This window comes from Phyllobates terribilis, unplaced genomic scaffold, assembly GCF_046119375.1.
Source record: "Phyllobates terribilis strain yellow unplaced genomic scaffold, ASM4611937v1 Scaffold_12__6_contigs__length_324123572, whole genome shotgun sequence".
Classification (NCBI taxonomy): Eukaryota; Metazoa; Chordata; class Amphibia; order Anura; family Dendrobatidae; genus Phyllobates; species Phyllobates terribilis.
Window position 1 is genome coordinate 236,886,518 of NW_027362772.1, and position 26,287 is coordinate 236,912,804.

The window sequence follows — 26,287 nt, forward strand, 5'->3', positions numbered from 1 at the left end:
AAAAATATTTGTCCTTATAGCAGTGTGTGGGACTTGTTCTAGTAGTCCATCTATACTGACCTCCATCAGGTTGCAAATTCAAAATAATTTTTATCTGCTTCTAGCTCTGAAAAAATATTTGGGCTTTTAGCAGTGTGTGGGACTTGTTCTACTAGTCCATCTATACTGATCTCCGTCAGGTTGCAAACTGAATATAATTTTTTTCTGCATCTACCTCTGAAAAAATATTTGGGCTTCTAGCAGTGTGTGGGACTTGTTTTATTAGTCTATCTATACTGACCTCCATCAGGTTGCAAATTAAAAATAATTTTTATCTGCATCTAGCTCTGAAAAAATATTTGGCCTTCTAGCAGTGTGTGGGACTTGTTCTATTAGTCCATCTATACTGACCTCCATCAGGTTGCAAATTAAATATAATTTTTTGTCTGCATCTAGCTCTGAAAAAATATTTGGCCTTCTAGCAGTGTGTGGGACTTGTTCTATTAGTCCATCTATACTGACCTCCATCAGGTTGCAAATTGAATATAATTTTTTTCTGCATCTAGCTCTGAAAAAATATTTGTCTTTCTAGCAGTGTGTGGGACTTGTTCTACTAGTCCATCTATACTGACCTCCATCAGGTTGCAAATTCAAAATAATTTTTTTTCTGCTTCTAGCTCTGAAAAAATATTTGGTCTTCTAGCAGTGTGTGGGACTTGTTCTACTAGTCCATCTATACTGACCTCCATCAGGTTGCAAACTGAATATAATTTTTTTCTGCATCCACCTCTGAAAAAATATTTGGGCTTCTAGTAGTGTGTGGGACTTATTTTATTTGTCCATCTATACTGACCTCCATCAGGTTGCAAATTAAAAATAATTTTTATCTGTGTCTAGCTCTGAAAAAATATTTGGCCTTCTAGCAGTGTGTGGGACTTGTTCTATTAGTCCATCTATACTGACCTCCATCAGGTTGCAAATTGAATATAATTTTTTTCTGCATCTAGCTCTGAAAAAATATTTGTTCTTCTAGCAGTGTGTGGGACTTGTTCTACTAGTCCATCTATACTGACCTCCATCAGGTTGCAAACTGAATATAATTTTTTTCTGCATCTACCTCTGAAAAAATATTTGGGCTTCTAGCAGTGTGTGGGACTTGTTTTATTAGTCCATCTATACTGACCTCCATCAGGTTGCAAATTAAAAATAATTTTAATCTGCATCTAGCTCTGAAAAAATATTTGGCCTTCTAGCAGTGTGTGGGATTTGTTCTATTAGTCCATCTATACTGACCTCCATCAGGTTGCAAATTAAAAATAATTTTTTGTCTGCATCTAGCTCTGAAAAAATATTTGGCCTTCTAGCAGTGTGTGGGACTTGTTCTATTAGTCCATCTATACTGACCTCCATCAGGTTGCAAACTGAATATAATTTTTTTCTGCATCTACCTCTGAAAAAATATTTGGGCTTCTAGCAGTGTGTGGGACTTGTTCTATTAGTCCATCTATACTGACCTCCATCAGGTTGCAAATTAAAAATATTTTTTTGTCTGCATCTAGCTCTGAAAAAATAATTGGCCTTCTAGCAGTGTGTGGGACTTGGTATATTAGTCCATTTATACTGACCTCCATCAGGTTGCAAATTGAATATAATTTTTTTCTGCATCTAGCTCTGAAAAAATATTTGTCCTTATAGCAGTGTGTGGGACTTGTTCTACTAGTCCATCTATACTGACCTCCATCAGGTTGCAAATTGAATATAATTTTTTTCTGCATCTAGCTCTGAAAAAATATTTGTCCCTATAGCAGTGTGTGGGACTTGTTCTACTAGTCCATCTATACTGACCTCCATCAGGTTGCAAACTGAATATAATTTTTTTCTGCATCTACCTCTGAAAAAATATTTGGGCTTCTAGCAGTGTGTGGGACTTGTTTTATTAGTCTATCTATACTGACCTCCATCAGGTTGCAAATTAAAAATAATTTTTATCTGCATCTAGCTCTGAAAAAATATTTGGCCTTCTAGCAGTGTGTGGGACTTGTTCTATTAGTCCATCTATACTGACCTCCATCAGGTTGCAAATTAAATATAATTTTTTGTCTGCATCTAGCTCTGAAAAAATATTTGGCCTTCTAGCAGTGTGTGGGACTTGTTCTATTAGTCCATCTATACTGACCTCCATCAGGTGGCAAATTGAATATAATTTTTTTCTGCATCTAGCTCTGAAAAAATATTTGTCCTTCTAGCAGTGTGTGGGACTTGTTCTACTAGTTCATCTATACTGACCTCCATCAGGTTGCAAACTGAATATAATTTTCTTCTGCATCTACCTCTGAAAAAATATTTGGGCTTCTAGTAGTGTGTGGGACTTGTTTTATTAGTCCATCTATACTGACCTCCATCAGGTTGCAAATTAAAAATAATTTTTATCTGTGTCTAGCTCTGAAAAAATATTTGGCCTTCTAGCAGTGTGTGGGACTTGTTCTATTAGTCCATCTATACTGACCTCCATCAGGTTGCAAATTGAATATAATTTTTTTCTGCATCTAGCTCTGAAAAAATATTTGTTCTTCTAGCAGTGTGTGGGACTTGTTCTACTAGTCCATCTATACTGACCTCCATCAGGTTGCAAACTGAATATAATTTTTTTCTGCATCTACCTCTGAAAAAATATTTGGGCTTCTAGCAGTGTGTGGGACTTGTTTTATTAGTCCATCTATACTGACCTCCATCAGGTTGCAAATTAAAAATAATTTTAATCTGCATCTAGCTCTGAAAAAATATTTGGCCTTCTAGCAGTGTGTGGGATTTGTTCTATTAGTCCATCTATACTGACCTCCATCAGGTTGCAAATTAAAAATAATTTTTTGTCTGCATCTAGCTCTGAAAAAATATTTGGCCTTCTAGCAGTGTGTGGGACTTGTTCTATTAGTCCATCTATACTGACCTCCATCAGGTTGCAAATTAAAAATAATTTTTTGCCGGCATCTAGCTCTGAAAATATATTTGGCCTTCTAGCAGTGTGTGGGACTTCTTCTATTAGTCCATCTATACTGACCTCCATCAGGTTGCAAATTGAATATAATTTTCTTCTGCATCTAGCTCTGAAAAAATATTTGTCCTTCTAGCAATGTGTGGGACTTGTTCTACTAGTCCATCTATACTGACCTCCATCAGGTTGCAAATTCAAAATATTTTTTTGTCTGCATCTAGCTCTGAAAAAATATTTGTCCTTCTAGCAGTGTGTGGCACTTGATCTACTAGTCCATCTATACTGACCTCCATCAGGTTGCAAATTAAAAATAATTTTTATCTGCACCTAGCTCTGAAAAAATATTTGTCCTTCTAGCAGTGTGTGGGACTTGTTCTACTAGTCCATCTATACTGACCTCCATCAGGTTGCAAACTGAATATAATTTTTTTCTGCATCTACCTCTGAAAAAATATTTGGGCTTCTAGCAGTGTGTGGGACTTGTTCTATTAGTCCATCTATACTGACCTCCATCAGGTTGCAAATTAAAAATATTTTTTTGTCTGCATCTAGCTCTGAAAAAATAATTGGCCTTCTAGCAGTGTGTGGGACTTGGTATATTAGTCCATTTATACTGACCTCCATCAGGTTGCAAATTGAATATAATTTTTTTCTGCATCTAGCTCTGAAAAAATATTTGTCCTTATAGCAGTGTGTGGGACTTGTTCTAGTAGTCCATCTATACTGACCTCCATCAGGTTGCAAATTCAAAATAATTTTTATCTGCTTCTAGCTCTGAAAAAATATTTGGGCTTTTAGCAGTGTGTGGGACTTGTTCTACTAGTCCATCTATACTGATCTCCGTCAGGTTGCAAACTGAATATAATTTTTTTCTGCATCTACCTCTGAAAAAATATTTGGGCTTCTAGCAGTGTGTGGGACTTGTTTTATTAGTCTATCTATACTGACCTCCATCAGGTTGCAAATTAAAAATAATTTTTATCTGCATCTAGCTCTGAAAAAATATTTGGCCTTCTAGCAGTGTGTGGGACTTGTTCTATTAGTCCATCTATACTGACCTCCATCAGGTTGCAAATTAAATATAATTTTTTGTCTGCATCTAGCTCTGAAAAAATATTTGGCCTTCTAGCAGTGTGTGGGACTTGTTCTATTAGTCCATCTATACTGACCTCCATCAGGTTGCAAATTGAATATAATTTTTTTCTGCATCTAGCTCTGAAAAAATATTTGTCTTTCTAGCAGTGTGTGGGACTTGTTCTACTAGTCCATCTATACTGACCTCCATCAGGTTGCAAATTCAAAATAATTTTTTTTCTGCTTCTAGCTCTGAAAAAATATTTGGTCTTCTAGCAGTGTGTGGGACTTGTTCTACTAGTCCATCTATACTGACCTCCATCAGGTTGCAAACTGAATATAATTTTTTTCTGCATCCACCTCTGAAAAAATATTTGGGCTTCTAGTAGTGTGTGGGACTTATTTTATTTGTCCATCTATACTGACCTCCATCAGGTTGCAAATTAAAAATAATTTTTATCTGTGTCTAGCTCTGAAAAAATATTTGGCCTTCTAGCAGTGTGTGGGACTTGTTCTATTAGTCCATCTATACTGACCTCCATCAGGTTGCAAATTGAATATAATTTTTTTCTGCATCTAGCTCTGAAAAAATATTTGTTCTTCTAGCAGTGTGTGGGACTTGTTCTACTAGTCCATCTATACTGACCTCCATCAGGTTGCAAACTGAATATAATTTTTTTCTGCATCTACCTCTGAAAAAATATTTGGGCTTCTAGCAGTGTGTGGGACTTGTTTTATTAGTCCATCTATACTGACCTCCATCAGGTTGCAAATTAAAAATAATTTTAATCTGCATCTAGCTCTGAAAAAATATTTGGCCTTCTAGCAGTGTGTGGGATTTGTTCTATTAGTCCATCTATACTGACCTCCATCAGGTTGCAAATTAAAAATAATTTTTTGTCTGCATCTAGCTCTGAAAAAATATTTGGCCTTCTAGCAGTGTGTGGGACTTGTTCTATTAGTCCATCTATACTGACCTCCATCAGGTTGCAAACTGAATATAATTTTTTTCTGCATCTACCTCTGAAAAAATATTTGGGCTTCTAGCAGTGTGTGGGACTTGTTCTATTAGTCCATCTATACTGACCTCCATCAGGTTGCAAATTAAAAATATTTTTTTGTCTGCATCTAGCTCTGAAAAAATAATTGGCCTTCTAGCAGTGTGTGGGACTTGGTATATTAGTCCATTTATACTGACCTCCATCAGGTTGCAAATTGAATATAATTTTTTTCTGCATCTAGCTCTGAAAAAATATTTGTCCTTATAGCAGTGTGTGGGACTTGTTCTACTAGTCCATCTATACTGACCTCCATCAGGTTGCAAATTGAATATAATTTTTTTCTGCATCTAGCTCTGAAAAAATATTTGTCCCTATAGCAGTGTGTGGGACTTGTTCTACTAGTCCATCTATACTGACCTCCATCAGGTTGCAAACTGAATATAATTTTTTTCTGCATCTACCTCTGAAAAAATATTTGGGCTTCTAGCAGTGTGTGGGACTTGTTTTATTAGTCTATCTATACTGACCTCCATCAGGTTGCAAATTAAAAATAATTTTTATCTGCATCTAGCTCTGAAAAAATATTTGGCCTTCTAGCAGTGTGTGGGACTTGTTCTATTAGTCCATCTATACTGACCTCCATCAGGTTGCAAATTAAATATAATTTTTTGTCTGCATCTAGCTCTGAAAAAATATTTGGCCTTCTAGCAGTGTGTGGGACTTGTTCTATTAGTCCATCTATACTGACCTCCATCAGGTGGCAAATTGAATATAATTTTTTTCTGCATCTAGCTCTGAAAAAATATTTGTCCTTCTAGCAGTGTGTGGGACTTGTTCTACTAGTTCATCTATACTGACCTCCATCAGGTTGCAAACTGAATATAATTTTCTTCTGCATCTACCTCTGAAAAAATATTTGGGCTTCTAGTAGTGTGTGGGACTTGTTTTATTAGTCCATCTATACTGACCTCCATCAGGTTGCAAATTAAAAATAATTTTTATCTGTGTCTAGCTCTGAAAAAATATTTGGCCTTCTAGCAGTGTGTGGGACTTGTTCTATTAGTCCATCTATACTGACCTCCATCAGGTTGCAAATTGAATATAATTTTTTTCTGCATCTAGCTCTGAAAAAATATTTGTTCTTCTAGCAGTGTGTGGGACTTGTTCTACTAGTCCATCTATACTGACCTCCATCAGGTTGCAAACTGAATATAATTTTTTTCTGCATCTACCTCTGAAAAAATATTTGGGCTTCTAGCAGTGTGTGGGACTTGTTTTATTAGTCCATCTATACTGACCTCCATCAGGTTGCAAATTAAAAATAATTTTAATCTGCATCTAGCTCTGAAAAAATATTTGGCCTTCTAGCAGTGTGTGGGATTTGTTCTATTAGTCCATCTATACTGACCTCCATCAGGTTGCAAATTAAAAATAATTTTTTGTCTGCATCTAGCTCTGAAAAAATATTTGGCCTTCTAGCAGTGTGTGGGACTTGTTCTATTAGTCCATCTATACTGACCTCCATCAGGTTGCAAATTGAATATAATTTTTTTCTGCATCTAGCTCTGAAAAAATATTTGTCCTTCTAGCAGTGTGTGGGACTTGTACTACTAGTCCATCTATACTGACCTCCATCAGGTTGCAAATTCAAAATATTTTTTTTTCTGCATCTAGCTCTGAAAAATTATTTGTCCTTCTAGCAGTGTGTCGGACTTGTTCTGCTAATCCATCTATACTGACCTCCATCAGGTTGCAAATTAAAAATAATTTTTGTCTGCATCTAGCTCTGAAAAAATATTTGGCCTTCTAGCAGTGTGTGGGACTTGTTCTATTAGTCCATCTATACTGACCTCCATCAGGTTGCAAACTGAATATAATTTTTTTCTGCTTCTACCTCTGAAAAAATATTTGGGCTTCTAGCAGTGTGTGGGACTTGTTCTACTAGTCCATCTATACTGACCTCCATCAGGTTGCAAACTGAATATAATTTTTTTCTGCATCTACCTCTGAAAAAATATTTGGGCTTCTAGCAGTGTGTGGGACTTGTTTTATTAGTCCATCTATACTGACCTCCATCAGGTTGCAAATTGAATATAATTTTTTTCTGCATCTAGCTCTGAAAAAATATTTGTCCTTCTAGCAGTGTGTGGGACTTGTTCTACTAGTCCATCTATACTGACCTCCATCAGGTTGCAAATTCAAAATATTTTTTTTTCTGCATCTAGCTCTGAAAAATTATTTGTCCTTCTAGCAGTGTGTCGGACTTGTTCTACTAGTCCATCTATACTGACCTCCATCAGGTTGCAAATTAAAAATAATTTTTATCTGCATCTAGCTCTGAAAAAATATTTGGCCTTCTAGCAGTGTGTGGGACTTGTTCTATTAGTCCATCTATACTGACCTCCATCAGGTTGCAAATTAAAAATAATTTTTTGTCTGCATCTAGCTCTGAAAAAATATTTGGCCTTCTAGCAGTGTGTGGCACTTGTTCTATTAGTCCATCTATACTGACCTCCATCAGGTTGCAAATTGAATATAATTTTTTTCTGCATCTAGCTCTGAAAAAATATTTGTCCTTCTAGCAGTGTGTGGGACTTGTTCTACTAGTCCATCTATACTGACCTCCATCAGGTTGCAAATTCAAAATATTTTTTTTTCTGCATCTAGCTCTGAAAAATTATTTGTCCTTCTAGCAGTGTGTCGGACTTGTTCTACTAGTCCATCTATACTGACCTCCATCAGGTTGCAAATTAAAAATAATTTTTGTCTGCATCTAGCTCTGAAAAAATATTTGGCCTTCTAGCAGTGTGTGGGACTTGTTCTATTAGTCCATCTATACTGACCTCCATTAGGTTGCAAACTGAATATAATTTTTTTCTGCTTCTACCTCTGAAAAAATATTTGGGCTTCTAGCAGTGTGTGGGACTTGTTCTACTAGTCCATCTATACTGACCTCCATCAGGTTGCAAACTGAATATAATTTTTTTCTGCATCTACCTCTGAAAAAATATTTGGGCTTCTAGCAGTGTGTGGGACTTGTTTTATTAGTCCATCTATACTGACCTCCATCAGGTTGCAAATTAAAAATAATTTTTATCTGCATCTAGCTCTGAAAAAATATTTGGCCTTCTAGCAGTGTGTGGGACTTGTTCTATTAGTCCATCTATACTGACCTCCATCAGGTTGCAAATTAAAAATAATTTTTTGTCTGCATCTAGCTCTGAAAAAATATTTGGCCTTCTAGCAGTGTGTGGGACTTGTTCTATTAGTCCATCTATACTGACCTCCATCAGGTTGCAAATTGAATATAATTTTTTTCTGCATCTAGCTCTGAAAAAATATTTGTCCTTCTAGCAGTGTGTGGGACTTGTTCTACTAGTCCATCTATACTGACCTCCATCAGGTTGCAAACTGAATATAATTTTTTTCTGCATCTACCTCTGAAAAAATATTTGGGCTTCTAGCAGTGTGTGGGACTTGTTTTATTAGTCCATCTATACTGACCTCCATCAGGTTGCAAATTAAAAATAATTTTCATCTGCACCTAGCTCTGAAAAAATATTTGTCCTTCTAGCAGTGTGTGGGACTTGTTCTACTAGTCCATCTATACTGACCTCCATCAGGTTGCAAACTGAATATAATTTTTTTCTGCATCTACCTCTGAAAAAATATTTGGGCTTCTAGCAGTGTGTGGGACTTGTTCTATTAGTCCATCTATACTGACCTCCATCAGGTTGCAAATTAAAAATATTTTTTTGTCTGCATCTAGCTCTGAAAAAATAATTGGCCTTCTAGCAGTGTGTGGGACTTGGCATATTAGTCCATTTATACTGACCTCCATCAGGTTGCAAATTGAATATAATTTTTTTCTGCATCTAGATCTGAAAAAATATTTGTCCTTATAGCAGTGTGTGGGACTTGTTCTACTAGTCTATCTATACTGACCTCCATCAGGTTGCAAATTCAAAATAATTTTTATCTGCTTCTAGCTCTGAAAAAATATTTGGGCTTTTAGCAGTGTGTGGGACTTGTTCTACTAGTCCATCTATACTGACCTCCATCAGGTTGCAAACTGAATATAATTTTTTTCTGCATCTACCTCTGAAAAAATATTTGGGCTTCTAGCAGTGTGTGGGACTTGTTTTATTAGTCTATCTATACTGACCTCCATCAGGTTGCAAATTAAAAATAATTTTTATCTGCATCTAGCTCTGAAAAAATATTTGGCCTTCTAGCAGTGTGTGGGACTTGTTCTATTAGTCCATCTATACTGACCTCCATCAGGTTGCAAATTAAATATAATTTTTTGTCTGCATCTAGCTCTGAAAAAATATTTGGCCTTCTAGCAGTGTGTGAGACTTGTTCTATTAGTCCATCTATACTGACCTCCATCAGGTTGCAAATTGAATATAATTTTTTTCTGCATCTAGCTCTGAAAAAATATTTGTCCTTCTAGCAGTGTGTGGGACTTGTTCTACTAGTCCATCTATACTGACCTCCATCAGGTTGCAAATTCAAAATAATTTTTTTTCTGCTTCTACCTCTGAAAAAATATTTGGGCTTCTAGCAGTGTGTGGGACTTGTTCTACTAGTCCATCTATACTGACCTCCATCAGGTTGCAAACTGAATATAATTTTTTTCTGCATCTACCTCTGAAAAAATATTTGGGCTTCTAGCAGTGTGTGGGACTTGTTTTATTAGTCCATCTATACTGACCTCCATCAGGTTGCAAATTAAAAATAATTTTTATCTGCATCTAGCTCTGAAAAAATATTTGGCCTTCTAGCAGTGTGTGGGACTTGTTCTATTAGTCCATCTATACTGACCTCCATCAGGTTGCAAATTAAAAATAATTTTTTGTCTGCATCTAGCTCTGAAAAAATATTTGGCCTTCTAGCAGTGTGTGGGACTTGTTCTATTAGTCCATTTATACTGACCTCCATCAGGTTGCAAATTGAATATAATTTTTTTCTGCATCTAGCTCTGAAAAAATATTTGTCCTTCTAGCTGTGTGTGGGACTTGTTCTACTAGTCCATCTATACTGACCTCCATCAGGTTGCAAATTCAAAATATTTTTTTTTCTGCATCTCGCTCTGAAAAATTATTTGTCCTTCTAGCAGTGTGTCGGACTTGATCTACTAGTCCATCTATACTGACCTCCATCAGGTTGCAAATTAAAAATAATTTTTGTCTGCATCTAGCTCTGAAAAAATATTTGGCCTTCTAGCAGTGTGTGGGACTTGTTCTATTAGTCCATCTATACTGACCTCCATCAGGTTGCAAACTGAATATAATTTTTTTCTGCTTCTACCTCTGAAAAAATATTTGGGCTTCTAGCAGTGTGTGGGACTTGTTCTACTAGTCCATCTATACTGACCTCCATCAGGTTGAAAACTGATTATAATTTTTTTCTGCATCTAACTCTGAAAAAATATTTGGGCTTCTAGCAGTGTGTGGGACTTGTTTTATTAGTCCATCTATACTGACCTCCATCAGGTTGCAAATTAAAAATAATTTTTATCTGCATCTAGCTCTGAAAAAATATTTGGCTTTCTAGCAGTGTGTGGGACTTGTTCTATTAGTCCATCTATACTGACCTCCATCAGGTTGCAAATTAAAAATAATTTTTTGTCTGCATCTAGCTCTGAAAAAATATTTGGCCTTCTAGCAGTGTGTGGGACTTGTTCTATTAGTCCATCTATACTGACCTCCATCAGGTTGCAAATTGAATATAATTTTTTTCTGCATCTAGCTCTGAAAAAATATTTGTCCTTCTAGCAGTGTGTGGGACTTGTTCTACTAGTCCATCTATACTGACATCCATCAGGTTGCAAACTGAATATAATTTTTTTCTGCATCTACCTCTGAAAAAATATTTGGGCTTCTAGCAGTGTGTGGGACTTTTTTTATTAGTCCATCTATACTAACCTCCATCAGGTTGCAAATTAAAAATATTTTTTATCTGCATCTAGCTCTGAAAAAATATTTGGCCTTGTAGCAGTTTGTGGGACTTGTTCTATTAGTCCATCTATACTGACCTCCATCAGGTTGCAAATTAAAAATAATTTTTTGTCTGCATCTAGCTCTGAAAAAATATTTGGCCTTCTAGCAGTGTGTGGGACTTGTTCTTTTAGTCCATCTATACTGACCTCCATCAGGTTGCAAATTGAATATCATTTTTTTCTGCATCTAGCTCTGAAAAAATATTTGTCCTTCTAGCAGTGTGTGGGACTTGTTCTACAAGTCCATCTATACTGACCTCCATCAGGTTGCAAATTCAAAATATTTTTTTTTCTGCATCTAGCTCTGAAAAATTATTTGTCCTTCTAGCAGTCTGTCGGACTTGTTCTACTAGTCCATCTATACTGACCTCCATCAGGTTGCAAATTAAAAATAATTTTTGTCTGCATCTAGCTCTGAAAAAATATTTTGCCTTCTAGCAGTGTGTGGGACTTGTTCTATTAGTCCATCTATACTGACCTCCATCAGGTTGCAAACTGAATATAATTTTTTTCTGCTTCTACCTCTGAAAAAATATTTGGGCTTCTAGCAGTGTGTGGGACTTGTTCTATTAGTCCATCTATACTGACCTCCATCAGGTTGCAAATGAAAAATATTTTTTTGTCTGCATCTAGCTCTGAAAAAATATTTGGCCTTCCAGCAGTGTGTGGGACTTGGTCTATTAGTCCATCTATACTGACCTCCATCAGGTTGCAAATTGAATATAATATTTTTCTGCATCTAGCTCTGAAAAAATATTTGTCCTTCTAGCAGTGTGTGGGACTTGTTCTACTAGTCCATCTATACTGACCTCCATCAGGTTGTAAATTCCAAATAATTTTTTGTCTGCATCTAGCTCTGAAAAAATATTTGGCCTTCTAGCAGTGTGTGGGACTTGTTCTATTAGTCCATCTATGCTGACCTCCATCAGGTTGCAAATTGAATATAATTTTTTTCTGCATCTAGCTCTGAAAAAATATTTGGGCTTCTAGCAGTGTGTGGGACTTGGTCTATTAGTGCATCTATACTGACCTCCATCAGGTTGCAAACTAAAAATAATTTTTTGTCTGCATCTAGCTCTGAAAAAATATTTGGCCTTCTAGCAGTGTGTGGGACTTGTTCTACTAGTCCATCTATACTGACCTCCATCAGGTTGCAAATTCAAAATAATTTTTTTTCTGCATCTAGCTTTGAAAAAATATTTGTCCTTCTAGCAGTGTGTGGGACTTGTTCTACTAGTCCATCTATACTGACCTCCATCAGGTTGCAAATTAAAAATAATTTTTATCTGCACCTAGCTCTGAAAAAATATTTGTCCTTCTAGCAGTGTGTGGGACTTGATCTACTAGTCCATCTATACTGACCTCCATCAGGTTGCAAACTGAATATAATTTTTTGTCTGCATCTACCTCTGAAAAAATATTTGGGCTTCTAGCAGTGTGTGGGACTTGTTCTATTAGTCCATCTATACTGACCTCCATCAGGTTGCAAATTAAAAATATTTTTTTGTCTGCATCTAGCTCTGAAAAAATATTTGGCCTTCTAGCAGTGTGTGGGACTTTGTCTATTAGTCCATCTAAACTGACCTCCATCAGTTTGCAAATTGAATATAAATTTTTACTGCATCTAGCTCTGAAAAAATATTTGTCCATCTAGCAGTGTGTGGGACTTGTTCTACTAGTCCATCTATACTGACCTCCATCAGGTTGCAAATTCAAAATAATTTTTTGTCTGCATCTAGCTCTGAAAAAATATTTGGCCTTCTAGCAGTCTGTCGGACTTGTTCTACTAGTCCATCTATACTGACCTCCATCAGGTTGCAAATTAAAAATAATTTTTGTCTGTATCTAGCTCTGAAAAAATATTTGGCCTTCTAGCAGTGTGTGGGACTTGTTCTATTAGTCCATCTATACTGACCTCCATCAGGTTGCAAACTGATTATAATTTTTTTCTGCTTCTACCTCTGAAAAAATATTTGGGCTTCTAGCAGTGTGTGGGACTTGTTCTATTAGTCCATCTATACTGACCTCCATCAGGTTGCAAATGAAAAATATTTTTTTGTCTGCATCTAGCTCTGAAAAAATATTTGGCCTTCCAGCAGTGTGTGGGACTTGGTCTATTAGTCCATCTATACTGACCTCCATCAGGTTGCAAATTGAATATAATTTTTTTCTGCATCTAGCTCTGAAAAAATATTTGTCCTTCTAGCAGTGTGTGGGACTTGTTCTACTAGTCTATCTATACTGACCTCCATCAGGTTGTAAATTCCAAATAATTTTTTGTCTGCATCTAGCTCTGAAAAAATATTTGGCCTTCTAGCAGTGTGTGGGACTTGTTCTATTAGTCCATCTATGCTGACCTCCATCAGGTTGCAAATTGAATATAATTTTTTTCTGCATCTAGCTCTGAAAAAATATTTGGGCTTCTAGCAGTGTGTGGGACTTGGTCTATTAGTCCATCTATACTGACCTCCATCAGGTTGCAAACTAAAAATAATTTTTTGTCTGCATCTAGCTCTGAAAAAATATTTGGCCTTCTAGCAGTGTGTGGGACTTGTTTTATTAGTCCATCTATACTGACCTCCATCAGGTTGCAAATTGAATATAATTTTTTTCTGCATCTAGCTCTGAAAAAATATTTGTCCTTCTAGCAGTGTGTGGGACTTGTTCTACTAGTCCATCTATACTGACCTCCATCAGGTTGCAAATTCAAAATAATTTTTTTTCTACATCTAGCTTTGAAAAAATATTTGTTCTTCTAGCAGTGTGTGGGACTTGTTCTACTAGTCCATCTATACTGACCTCCATCAGGTTGCAAATTAAAAATAATTTTTATCTGCACCTAGCTCTGAAAAAATATTTGTCCTTCTAGCAGTGTGTCGGACTTGATCTACTAGTCCATCTATACTGACCTCCATCAGGTTGCAAACTGAATATAATTTTTTTCTGCATCTACCTCTGAAAAAATATTTGGGCTTCTATCAGTGTGTGGGACTTGTTCTATTAGACCATCTATACTGACCTCCATCAGGTTGCAAATTAAAAATATTTTTTTGTCTGCATCTAGCTCTGAAAAAATATTTGGCCTTCTAGCAGTGTGTGGGACTTGGTCTATTAGTCCATCTAAACTGACCTCCATCAGGTTGCAAATTGAATATAATTTTTTTCTGCATCTAGCTCTGAAAAAATATTTGTCCATCTAGCAGTGTGTGGGACTTGTTCTACTAGTCCATCTATACTGACCTCCATCAGGTTGCAAATTCAAAATATTTTTTTGTCTGCATCTAGCTCTGAAAAAATATTTGGCCTTCTAGCAGTGTGTGGGACTTGTTCTATTAGTCCATCTATACTGACCTCCATCAGGTTGCAAACTGAATATAAGTTTTTTCTGCATCTACCTCTGAAAAAATATTTGGGCTTCTAGCTGTGTGTGGGACTTGTTCTATTAGTCCATCTATACTGACCTCCCTCAGGTTGCAAATTGAATATAATTTTTTTCTGCATCTAGCTCTGAAAAAATATTTGGCCTTCTAGCAGTGTGTGGGACTTGGTCTATTAGTCCATCTATACTGACCTCCATCAGGTTGCAAATTGAATATAATATTTTTCTGCATCTAGCTCTGAAAAAATATTTGGCCTTCTAGCAGTGTGTGGGACTTGTTCTATTAGGCCATCTATACTGACCTCCATCAAGTTGCAAACTGAATATAATTTTTTTCTGCATCTACCTCTGAAAAAATATTTGGGCTTCTAGCTGTGTGTGGGACTTGTTCTATTAGTCCATCTATACTGACCTCCATCAGGTTGCAAATTGAATATAATTTTTTTCTGCATCTAACCCAGCCAATAGTTTTGGCCTAATACCACAGTTTGGCCACTCAGCTCAACATCCATTGTTTTTTTGTGCAAACAACTCCAGAGTTGTGAATTATTTAACCACCAAAATGAGTGGAAAAAGGCCTGCTGCTGGTGGAAAGGGGAATAGTCGTGTTGGGAAGGGGAAAAAAGGTTGTGTCCGTGGTGTAGGTGTTAAAGCAACAGTAACATCTGCAGAAGAAAGACCATCTTCCAGCCAAACTAAATTGTCTACTTCTTTTAGCGGACAATGTGATAAGATCCCTTTCTTACGGCCACGCCAATCGCTACAAATTCCAAATGAGGCACAAAAACAGCAGGTGCTTCAACGGATATCAAGTGTTCTTTTAAGTGGGCTCTCCTCCACATCAACTTCAACATCACAAATACTCCAGTCATCAAAGGTGTCACCCCAATCGCACTTGCTTCCTCACAGCTCCCACCCATATCTCCAGCTGCCCGTCTGAGTATGAGGTAGAACAGATGGTTGAGTCTGCAGAGCTGTTTACTCATACTATAGCCTGGGAATCAGAGGTCGACTCCAGCGCTTCTGTGAATCCAGACGAGGAAATGATCTGCACTGATGCCCGGAATCTTTATGAGTCGGATCCAGGACCAGACGCTGAAGGTTCTGACCATAATGTAGACCCTCTTTCCCAAACTGTAACTCCTGTTGGTGGAGACAATGAGGAAGACGATGATGAGACTCAAATACCTGATTGGAGTGACAACTTTAGTTTTTTGTCAGGGCAGGAACAGGTTGGCTCTGAGGACGACGGGTGTGATAACGCACAGGGTGATGATGATGAGGTTGGAGATCCCACTTACTGTCAACCCACAGTCAGCCAAGAGATGAGGTCAGCAGAGGAGGTGGAGGATAATGCTAGTGAAGACGAGGTCAGGTTGCGCCTTCCTGGACAGAGACGTAGTACTGGAAGCACGTCAACAACTGCATCCTCAAACACAACTCTGCCTCTCACCACAAGTCGTGGTGGCTCTTCAGGTCGCATGGGTGCTAAGCCTTGCATAACCTGGGCATTTTTCCAGAACGATAAAGATGACCCAACTTGTGTTATCTGTAACATTTGTCAGCAAAAGCTAAGTAGAGGCCAAAAAATACATAGTTTGAGTACTTCATGCATGAACCGGCATATGGACATGAAGCATAAGTTGCAGTGGGAAGCTCAGTGTGCTACAATGCGGCCTAACCGGCCGGGCCAACCACCGTCTGCCATATCTTGTGCATCCGCGGCCTCTTCATCCTCTGTGACTGGGGGGACAGCAGTCACACCTGTTTTGGGGCGCAGACCTGCCACCTCTTTACCCGCAACAGCCAGCGTGATTGGCAGGTCATCATTTTCTTTGGAGGTGGTAACACCAGCTGGTGTTGAGCGCTGTCCGACATCGGTAGCACCACCTTTGTATCAAGGCAACCTAACATGTCCGCCTGCATCTTCCTCACAGACCGGCAGTTTGCCGGAGACACCCTTATCAACCCCGTCTAAGCACAATAGCCAGCCCTCGGTCCCTCAGATGTGGACAAGTAAAAGACCATTTCCTCCTAGCCATGAGAAAGCTAAGAGGTTGAATTTCACCATATGCAAGCTCTTGGCTACAGAAATGCTGCCTTTCTGCCTGGTGGACACAGAGGATTTTTGAGACCTTATATCCGTCGCAGTGCCCCAGTACCAGATGCCCAGTCGGCACTACTTCTCAAAGAAAGGTGTGCCTGTGCTCCACCAGCATGTCGCACACAACATCACTGCTTCTTTGAGAAATCTGTGTGTGACAGGGTGCATTTCACCACAGACACTTGGACGAGTAGGCATGGACAGGGGCGTTACATGTCGCTGACTGGGCACTGGGTAACTATGGTGACAGCAGGACAAGGGGCTGCTGTCCAAGTCTTGCCGTCCCCACGAGTTGTGCGCCAATCCTCTTTATCTCAAAGTTCCTCCACTGCTTCTGCCTCCTCAACCTCCTCTCGGTCCTCCACCTGCACCCAAAGCCTGTCTGGTCATGCCACAAGCTTTCTAACTGCGCAGAAGGGATCCTGCACACCTCCTTACTATGCTGGCAGTAGGGCTCAACGTCATCAGGCGGTTTTTACTTTGAAATGTCTGGGAAATGTGAGTCACCCAGCTGAGGAGTTGTGGTCAGCTCTGGAGAACCAATTTCATGAATGGTTGTCTCCACTGGACCTGAAACCAGGGAAGGCCGTGTGCGACAATGCTGCAAACCTGGGTGCGGCCCTTCGCCGGGGCAATTTCACACACGTGCCTTGTATGGCTCAAGTGTTGAACTTGGTTGTCCAGCAATTTTTTGCCCACTATCCCGGAATAGATGGCCTTCTGCAGAGGGCACGGTCGCTGTGTGCTCACTTCCGCCGTTCGCATCCCGCAGCTCAGCGACTTACAGCTCTACAGAAGTCATTGGGCCTGCCACTTCACCGGCTAAAATGCGATGTGCCTACCCGGTGGAATTCAACTCTGCACATGTTGCAACGACTGTGGCAGCACCGACAAGCCCTGGTGCAATACGTTCTGACGTATAGCCTGGGCCAACGAGATCCAGAGGTGGGGCAAATCACTCTGGAGGAGTGGTCTCAGATCAGGGACCTATGCACCCTTCTGCACAGTTTTGAAATGGCGACGAAGATGTTTAGTGCTGACGATGCCATTATCAGCATGACCATTCCGGTGATTTACATGCTGGAGCACATGTTAAACAGAATTCGGAGTCAGGTGGTGGCACAAGAGGAGGTGGAGGAAGCAGAGGAGGAGGAGTTGTATGCGGAAGGGCTAACATCTGCAATGTCCAGACGGTCGGCAGCACCAAGGCGGCAGGCATGTGAGGGTGGGGGTGATGGTTTTACCAGGGCGCATGGTAGCAGCCAAATTAGTGAGGAAGGTGCAGGAGCCCAGGAAGAAGTGGAGGACGAACTGATGGAAGACTCATTAGATGAGGGAGACCTTGATCACATTTCTGTTGTGCGAGGTTGGGGGGAGAGGACAGAGGAAGGAAGCATGATTGTTACCTCGCCACCAACACAACAGGGACTTGGTGCTCCTGGATGCGCAAGACACATGAGTGCCTTCTTGCTGCACTACCTGCAACATGACCCTCGAATTGTGAGAATTAGAAATAATCCTGACTACTGGGTTGCCACAGTGTTAGATCGCTGGTACAAAAGTAAATTTGCAGAAATTATTCCTGCCATAGAAAGGGATGCACGCATGCAGGAGTATCAGCAGAGACTGTTGCAGAATCTTACATGTGCTTTTACACAAAACACCAGTGGTGCACGTACTGAATCTCACAGTTCCAACTTGCCAACCGTGGGACCGTCGAGTGTTCAGCACTCAAACCGTAACAGAAACACAGTATCTGCTGATAACATCAATTTTGCGGAATCATTTCACCACTTTTTTAGCCCATCCTTTGCAAGGCCACAGGAGACAAGAAGTCTGACACATAGTCAACGCCTAGAGACGATGGTACAGGAGTATCTCCAAGTAAACATTGAAGCCATGACTGTGTCACTGGACCCTTACTCTTTTTGGGCTTCCAATCTGGATAAATGGCCGGAGCTAGCCATTTACGCCTTGGAGATCTTGTCATGCCCCGCAGCCAGCGTTCTGTCTGAACGTGTGTTCAGCGCTGCTGGTGGTGTGCTGACAGATAAGCGCACGCGGCTCTCCACTGATAATGTAGACAGACTCACGTTTATAAAGATGAACAAATCATGGATCCGAAACGACTTTTCTACCCCCGTGTCATACTGGGGAGAGTAAAAGCTTGATGATTGGTTAAAATCACCTCACCAACCATTTTAAGCTTTCAAATTACTAAACATTTTTATCTGTATTTTGGCTGGAAAAATATTTGGGCTTTGTAGCAGTGTGCAGTACTGATTCTATTAGGCCATCTATACTAAGCTCCACCAGATTTAAAATTACTAATCATGTTTATCTGTATCTTGGCTGGAAAATAATTTGGGCTTTGTAGCAGTGTGCAGTTCTGATTCTATTAGGCCATCTATACTAAGCTCCACCAGATTTAAAATTACTAATCATGTTTATCTGTATCTTGTCTGGAAAATAATTTGGGCTTTGTAGCAGTGTGCAGTACTGATTCTATTAGGCCATCTATACTAAGCTCCACCAGATTTAAAATTAATAATAATTTTTAGCTGCATCTAGCCCGGAAAATAATTTTGGGGCTCCGAGATGCGCAAGACACATAAGTACCTTCTTGCTGCAATACCTGCAACATGACCCTCAGATTGTCAGAATTCGAAGTAATCCTGACTACTGGGTTGCCACACTCTAAGATTCCCCACACTCTTCGATCAACCATTTCATTTTAATAAAGACCAAAAAAATGGTCATTTTTGAAATTATAAGCATTAGCAGGTTATTAGAAACTGAAATCAAACAGTTTTCAACTCAAAACTTTATTCTAGGTGATGTTACATTTGCACATAGGACCCCTTGTTCGAAAGCAGCTTCTGAACTCTCTCGTCCATTGAATTTGTCAGGTTTTGGATGGTTTCTGCTTCAATTGTTTTGCATGAGGACAGAATACCCTCCCAGAGCTGTTGCTTAGATGTGAACTCCCTCCCGCCATCATAGACACTCCTTTTGATGATGCTCCAGAGGTTCTGAATGGGGTAGAGGTCAGGGGAGCATGGGGGGGTCACACCATAAGTTTGTCCCCTTTTATGCCCTTATCAGCCAGAGATGCAGATGTGTTATGTGCAGCATGAGACGGTGCATTATCATGCATAAAAATGATCTTGCTGTGGAATACACGGTTCTTCTTCTTGAACCACGGCAGGAAGTGCTGTTTGAGAAACTCCACATACATTATGGAGTTCGTCTTTACCCCTTCAGGGATCCTAAAGGGGCCGACAATCTCTCTCCCCATGATTCCAGCCCAAAGCATTACTCCACCTCCTCCTTGTTGGCGCTGTAGCCATGTTTGCGTGCGGTGTCCATCAACCAGCCATCCTCCACTCCATCCATCTGGACCATCAAGCGTTGCACGGCACTCATCCGTGAACAAAACAGTTTTGAAATCAGTCTTCATGTAATGTTTGGCCCACTGGAGCCGTTTCTGCTTGTGTGAAGTGGATAGAGGAGGTCGACAGGATGGCGTATGCACAGCTGCAAACCTCTGAGGGACCCTGCATCTTGTTGTTCAGGGGACGTTGTAGGCAACAGCAGCTTCAAAAACTTGTCTGCTGCTATGACAAGGCTTTTTTGCCGCTGCTCTTTTAACCTGACATAATTGCCTGTAGGAAAGAGTCCTCAATTTGCCCTTATCAGCATGCACACGTGTGTACTGTGAATCAGCTACATACTTCTTGATTGCCAAGACACTTCATCCTGATCATCGCACAATGTTGATTGTAGTCATGCCTTGACCTAAACACTCCACAATTTGTTGCTTCTCAGCAGCCGACACATCCTTTTTCTTTCCCATTTTGGCAGAAAATGTAGGCTGCTTAATAATGTGGGACAGCCTTCTTAAGTAGTCTTGCCTTTCATTGGACACACCTGCCAAACTAATTAGCACAGGTGTCTGCAATTGCTTACAGTGATATAAAGAGCCCTGACACACATCACCATCAATGAGTTTAACTGACAAACAAACAAATTCTTCCCTTATCACTCCTAAACACTTTTTGCATAATAATTTGGAACACAGTGTACATGTGCTTTTCCACAAAACACCAGTGGTTCACGTAGTGAATCTTACAGTTCTAACTTGCCAACCGTGGTCTGTATGGAGTTGTTCAATAAAGGGCCCAAAATTAAGATAACATAGATGGGAGAGGTCTCTATGAATAGGAATTCCTAAGAATTTGATACCCTGTGAGGGCCAGGCAAAGGGAAAGTTGGACTGGATGGAATCCTGTATGGATTTGGGGAGGGAGACATTGAGGGCCTCAGACTTCGCTGCATTGATTTTAAAATTTGACCATGTAACAAAGTGATCTATTTCAGCCATAACAGCAGGGATGGATATATGTGATTGAGTGATATATACTAGGACATCATCAGCAAATAGAGAGCTCTTGTACTCGGTGCCTCCCACCTCAATCCACCTGATATTGGGGTTATGGCGAATTGATGAGAGCAGGTGCTCCGTCAATAGGATGTATAAGAGAGGGGACAGAGGACATCCCTGCCTTGTCCCATTGGTGATTATGAAAGGTGATGAAAATGTTCTGACGCGCCCCCTTGGGCCTTGGGACACCCGGAGCCGGACCCTTTTTGTCGGATGCTGGTGGTTGCAGTCTCCGTGGCGGCGACCCGGTTCCGTGGCTCAGGGCGGTCAAACCAGAGGCGGAACTATTTATGTGGTTTTGATGTTTAAATGTCTGACTACGCCACCCGTGGATTGCGGTCAGAGTGAACCTCCGCTGCAGGGCAGACCGCTGAGGCTGGTGTTGTGTGTGCAGCAGAGCGTAGCATAACTCCCCACGGGAGGAGTATAGCCTCAGGGCAGTGTATGCGGAGGATGGGGGTGATGGTGCAGGGCAGCAGCAGTAACGACACGGAGTCAGTGATGCAGTCCAGGGCCTTTACTCACAGTTCTTATTATCCAGACCACTTCTGCAGGTAACAGCTGCCCACGTCGTACTGTGCTCACCAGGTGAGGGGCTCAGACAACTCCCAGATAACTTTGGAGCGCTTCACAGGACCCCCTTTGTGTGTCCTTTGTCTGGCTTTTCTTACCAACCCTTCTGTCCGGCTGCCTCGGGCCTCCTCTTGGTAAACTTGGCGCCAGTTTCCCTGACCCTATGTGGTGCCATCCAAGCGATTGTAGCGAGGGGCTGCGCCACATAAAATGTCACAGCCTCCGGTTTCTAGCTGAGGGTCGTTTCCCGCCTCCACTAGTTTCGGAGACCGGTCTCCCCCTTTGGCCTGACTGCTCCACGCAGGTGGATTCGGGCGTGCGGTGGCGACTCGCCCGTCCGCACCCCTGGGATCCCTTCGTTCCTCGTTCCTGGAGCCTTCTCCGCTCCTCTTCCTTCCTTCTCCCTCTTCCAGGCCTGGGCCTCTGTTACTAGGCCCGCCTCCGGAGCAGAGCTCATGCAGAGCCTCTGCTCCCTGTCACTTCTGCTCAGACTTCCCTGCACTGAACTAAGATGGTGCCCACCTTTTATACTCCCTTCTCAATGCACCCAGGAACTGCTTCCTCCCTGCTCCTGCACTACAGGGTTCCCCTTCCTCAGTGTTCCCTCCCCCCACTCCAGCCAGGGAAAGGGACAGTCGTGCCCATCTCAGGGGCATATTGGTCGCCCTGCCCCACGGCAATGTGGTGTAATGCATGCAGGTGTCGGGTCCTGATCCACACTCCATCCTTACCTGAGAGTGAGATATCACACCTCTGGGTGAGGTGCAATACCTCTGTAGCAACCGAGCCCTCAGGGTGCTACAGTTCCATTTATCTTCAGCCTAGGTGACGTATTGCGATACAGGGCCGTGATTTTGGCTATAAAAGGGTCCCCTAGACCCCTACCCCAAACTTTTTAAGAGAATAATATATGGCACCACCTGTAGTTTGGACACTTAATTTTTTCAAAGGAAATGCTTCGGGACCACGGGATACTCAGTGAAGAGCATCAGGAGGCACCCCAAGGCATAGGGGCTGGGACTGGCAGTAGGATGCCTTGCGGTGGACAGCCGAGCTCGATCCTTATAAAAGCTTTTAACTGCAGCAGCTTTAGTGGACGCTACTGGAGCTGGAATTACGCGGCTGCTGGCATGAGACTTGCCCTCCAATAGATCCTTGTAAATGGATTTAAAGTTTATTCATTCAAATTAGAGAGACAATTTAAATTAAAAAGCTTAGAGCTGCCTCCACCACAGGGGGGCTCGCTCTACCCACCAGCGGACAGGCACCAGTATTGGGAGAGGGGGGCTGGCCGTCTGGGTTCACCGCGGCTCTGGCACAAACCCGGTGACACGGAGGTGGCACGGGCAGGAGCGGACTGGCCATGTTGGCTTCTCACTTTTTAGATTTTAGAAGGGCATGACATGCCTATATCTGTGTCTCCCCCTCCTTTTACTCTTCCACCTCTTTTCTTTTCGCATGACTATATGTACTTGTCACTTTTCCATGTGTTAGTTATGTCTTCTGAGCAGTTTGTCAGCTTTTGGACACCTTTGAAGTTGTTTTCTATGTGTTTCTATGTGTTTTTGTTTGCCTGCCATTGGTTTTAACGGTGTTCGAAGGTGTTCGACGAACAGTTCGGCGAACACAAGGGTGTTCGACGAACCGAACCGAACTCGAACACTACGGGGGTGGCTCAACACTACCCAGGACCCGCAATCCTCTATGTCTGGAGGACATGCTGCTTCCCAGTGTCCAACTGTGTGTCGGCTTCCACAGTATTAACCAAGTGTGAAGGCGTCAGTGAGATGGACCATCCATGGCCACATTCACTTGTCCACGTGTTTGTGGTTAGGCTGTCCTTCAAATAGGGGCAGCTGGGGACCGAGTATGGACACCCGGCCACCGGGCGGCTGGGGACTGAGTATGGATACCAGGCCGCTGATGCAGCCATGACTTGGTGGCCAGATTCCGCCTCCACGTGTCTAAATGGCCCAATTTCAAGTGCAAGCAAGCTAGCAGTATGGTATTGCAGACTGGGGGTGGGTGGGTGGCAGGCTGCACACTTATGCTTGCATTCCAAGAAAACAAAGCAGATGCTAACTTCTATTATCATCATCATGCTCCTCACCTTGGCACTCTCAACTCCCCTGATGGAGAAGCCAGGGCCCACCGGAGGAGTCTGGTTGTCTGGTGGGCTCGGCCAATGCTGGCCTAAAGCAGGCCATGCTAAAAAAAGTGTGGGGAAGGTTACCGGGACAAATAGGGATGGCTGGGGATCGAGTATGGACACCCGGCCGCCCCCTGGCAGCTGGGGACCAAGCGTGGACACCCGGCCACTCCCTGGCGGCTGGGGACCGAGTGTGGACACCCGGCCGCCGGGCGGCTGGGGACTAAGTATGGATACCAGGAAGCCAACACAGCCATGACGTGGTGGCCAGATTCCGCCTCCACATGCCTAAAAGGCCCAATTTCAAGTGCAAGCAAGCTAGCAGTATGGTATTGCAGCCTGGGGGTGGGTGGGTGGCAGGATGCACACTTACGCTTGCATTCCAAGAAAACATAGCAGATGCTAACTTCTATTATCATCATCATGCTCCTCACCCTGGCACTCTCAACTCCCCTGATGGAGAAGCCAGGGCCCACCCGAGGAGTCTGGTTGTCTTGTGGGCTCGGCCAATGCTGCCCTAAAGCAGGCCAGGTTAAGAAAAGTGTGGGGAAGGTTACCGGGACAAATAGGGACAGCTGAGGATCGAGTATGGACACCCGGCCGCCCCCCTGGCGGCTGGGGACCGATGTGGACACCCGGCAGCGGGGCGGCTGGGGACCGAGTATGGACACCCGGCCGCCCCCTGGCAGCTGGGGACCGAGTGTGAACACCCGGCCGCTGAGCGGCTGGGGACTGAGTATGGATACCAGGCCGCCGGCGCAGCCATGACGTGGTGACCAGATTCCGCCTCTACATGCCTAAAAGGCCCAATTTCAAGTGCAAGCAAGCAGTATGGTATTGCTGCCTGGGGGTGGGTGGGTGGTAGGCTGCATACTTGCGCTTGCATTGCAAGGAATGGAGGAGGTACAATTGAATACTTCCCTGGGACAAGGACTTGCACGGGGACAGTTGCAAGTCTGCATCTTCTGATGCAGCAAGGATCACTTCTGATAGGCACAGAGATGCTTCCAGGGGTCTTCCCCATGCTGTTCCCATGTCTTTTCAGCACTGTATGCATGTGTCTCACAGCACATGGCCAGATAAGATTGTAAAATGTTAAAATGACATTTCCCGGTGAATGCTTTTGTCACGGTTGAAAGCAATACAAAAGTGCAAAAATGCATAAAAAATGCTACTTGTGAACATAGCCCAAGGTGTGGAGGAGTATTTTTGTTGTTGGTTATTTATTTTACCTTATACACAAGTCTTTACCCTGGAAAGGATGTTCCTTAACATATTTCACAGGAAAGCAGTTTCAGTTTTGTTTTTGAACGTTTTATTGTGAGCCCGTAAAAGTGGCTTAATACGTCTAACCATGTTGTTGACAGCAGTGACCTGGGGGTCAGAAATGCTTCCTGGGGCGATCCCCATGCTGTCCCCTTGTCATTTTAGCACTGTCACTATTGTTTTGGGCACTTTTTAGGCTTTCTACAGACTGCCGGGGTTGCCACCGCAAAAATACTCAGGTCTCCCATAGACTAACATTGGGCTCGTTGCTCGGGTCGAGCACCCGAGTATCACGGTGGGCTCGGCCCGAGCTTCGAGCACCCGAGCATTTTAGTGCTCGCTCAACACTAGTAAGCTCTTATATGGTCAGCTGCTTTTCTCTCTCCTCAACTCCACAGTATTTTCCGAGCAACTGCAAGCTTCCCAATATTGAGATTTCTGTGAATTTCTCCGCTGCAAATGAAAATTTTGGGAAAAATTCAGCGGAGTCAGGGAATTAGAATTTTAAAATATCTGCTCTTCTCTGCTGCTCCGACTTCTGGTCAATTGAGCTTTCAGGTAGTTGGTATCCATGCCAATTCTAATGACCTTCTCTTCTACACTCTGCTATATTTTGTGCCTTCTGACGTACCCATCCATGTTTCATCACTGGTTCTGCTACATTACCACAGCATGCCTTCTGACATACCTTGCTCTGCTACATCTCTGGAATCTGCTACATTTCCACTGCATATGTGGAGCCTGCAAAGATAGGCATCACAAATATCTGTGAACTCTGATGGTGTGAAAAGCCATCCCTTCAGACATTTTTACATACACACATGTAATTAGTGTAAGGGCTATTGTGAAGTCAGGTGGGTAGCAGCCCCTGCAGGAGAACTACTATCCTGTTCATGACTCAAATTTTCAGTCTGGGTCGGCCTCCACCGAGCCGGGGCATAATGGCGGCTAACTGTAAAGGGTGGTCTCGCTGGCAGATAGGCCATCCTCAGCAGAATAAAATTGGGAAAGTTATGGAAGGGATGCAGGATCAGCCCTTCTCAATAATTAATGTTTAGATTTCAGGTGTAACAGGAAGAAAAATTCGCTTTTGCTGGAGCAGTTGATGATGCTTACAGCTCTCCACTGTTATTCATTACACTGAGCTAACAGCCCTTCATGGTCTGATGAGTCTAGGTTAGTAGTTCTCCTGCAGGGGCTGCTACCCACCAGACTTCACAATAACCCTTACACTAATTACATGTGTATATGTAAAAATGGCTGAAGAGCTGGCTTCTCACACCAAATTGTTCACAGATATTTGTGACGACTGTCTTTGCAGG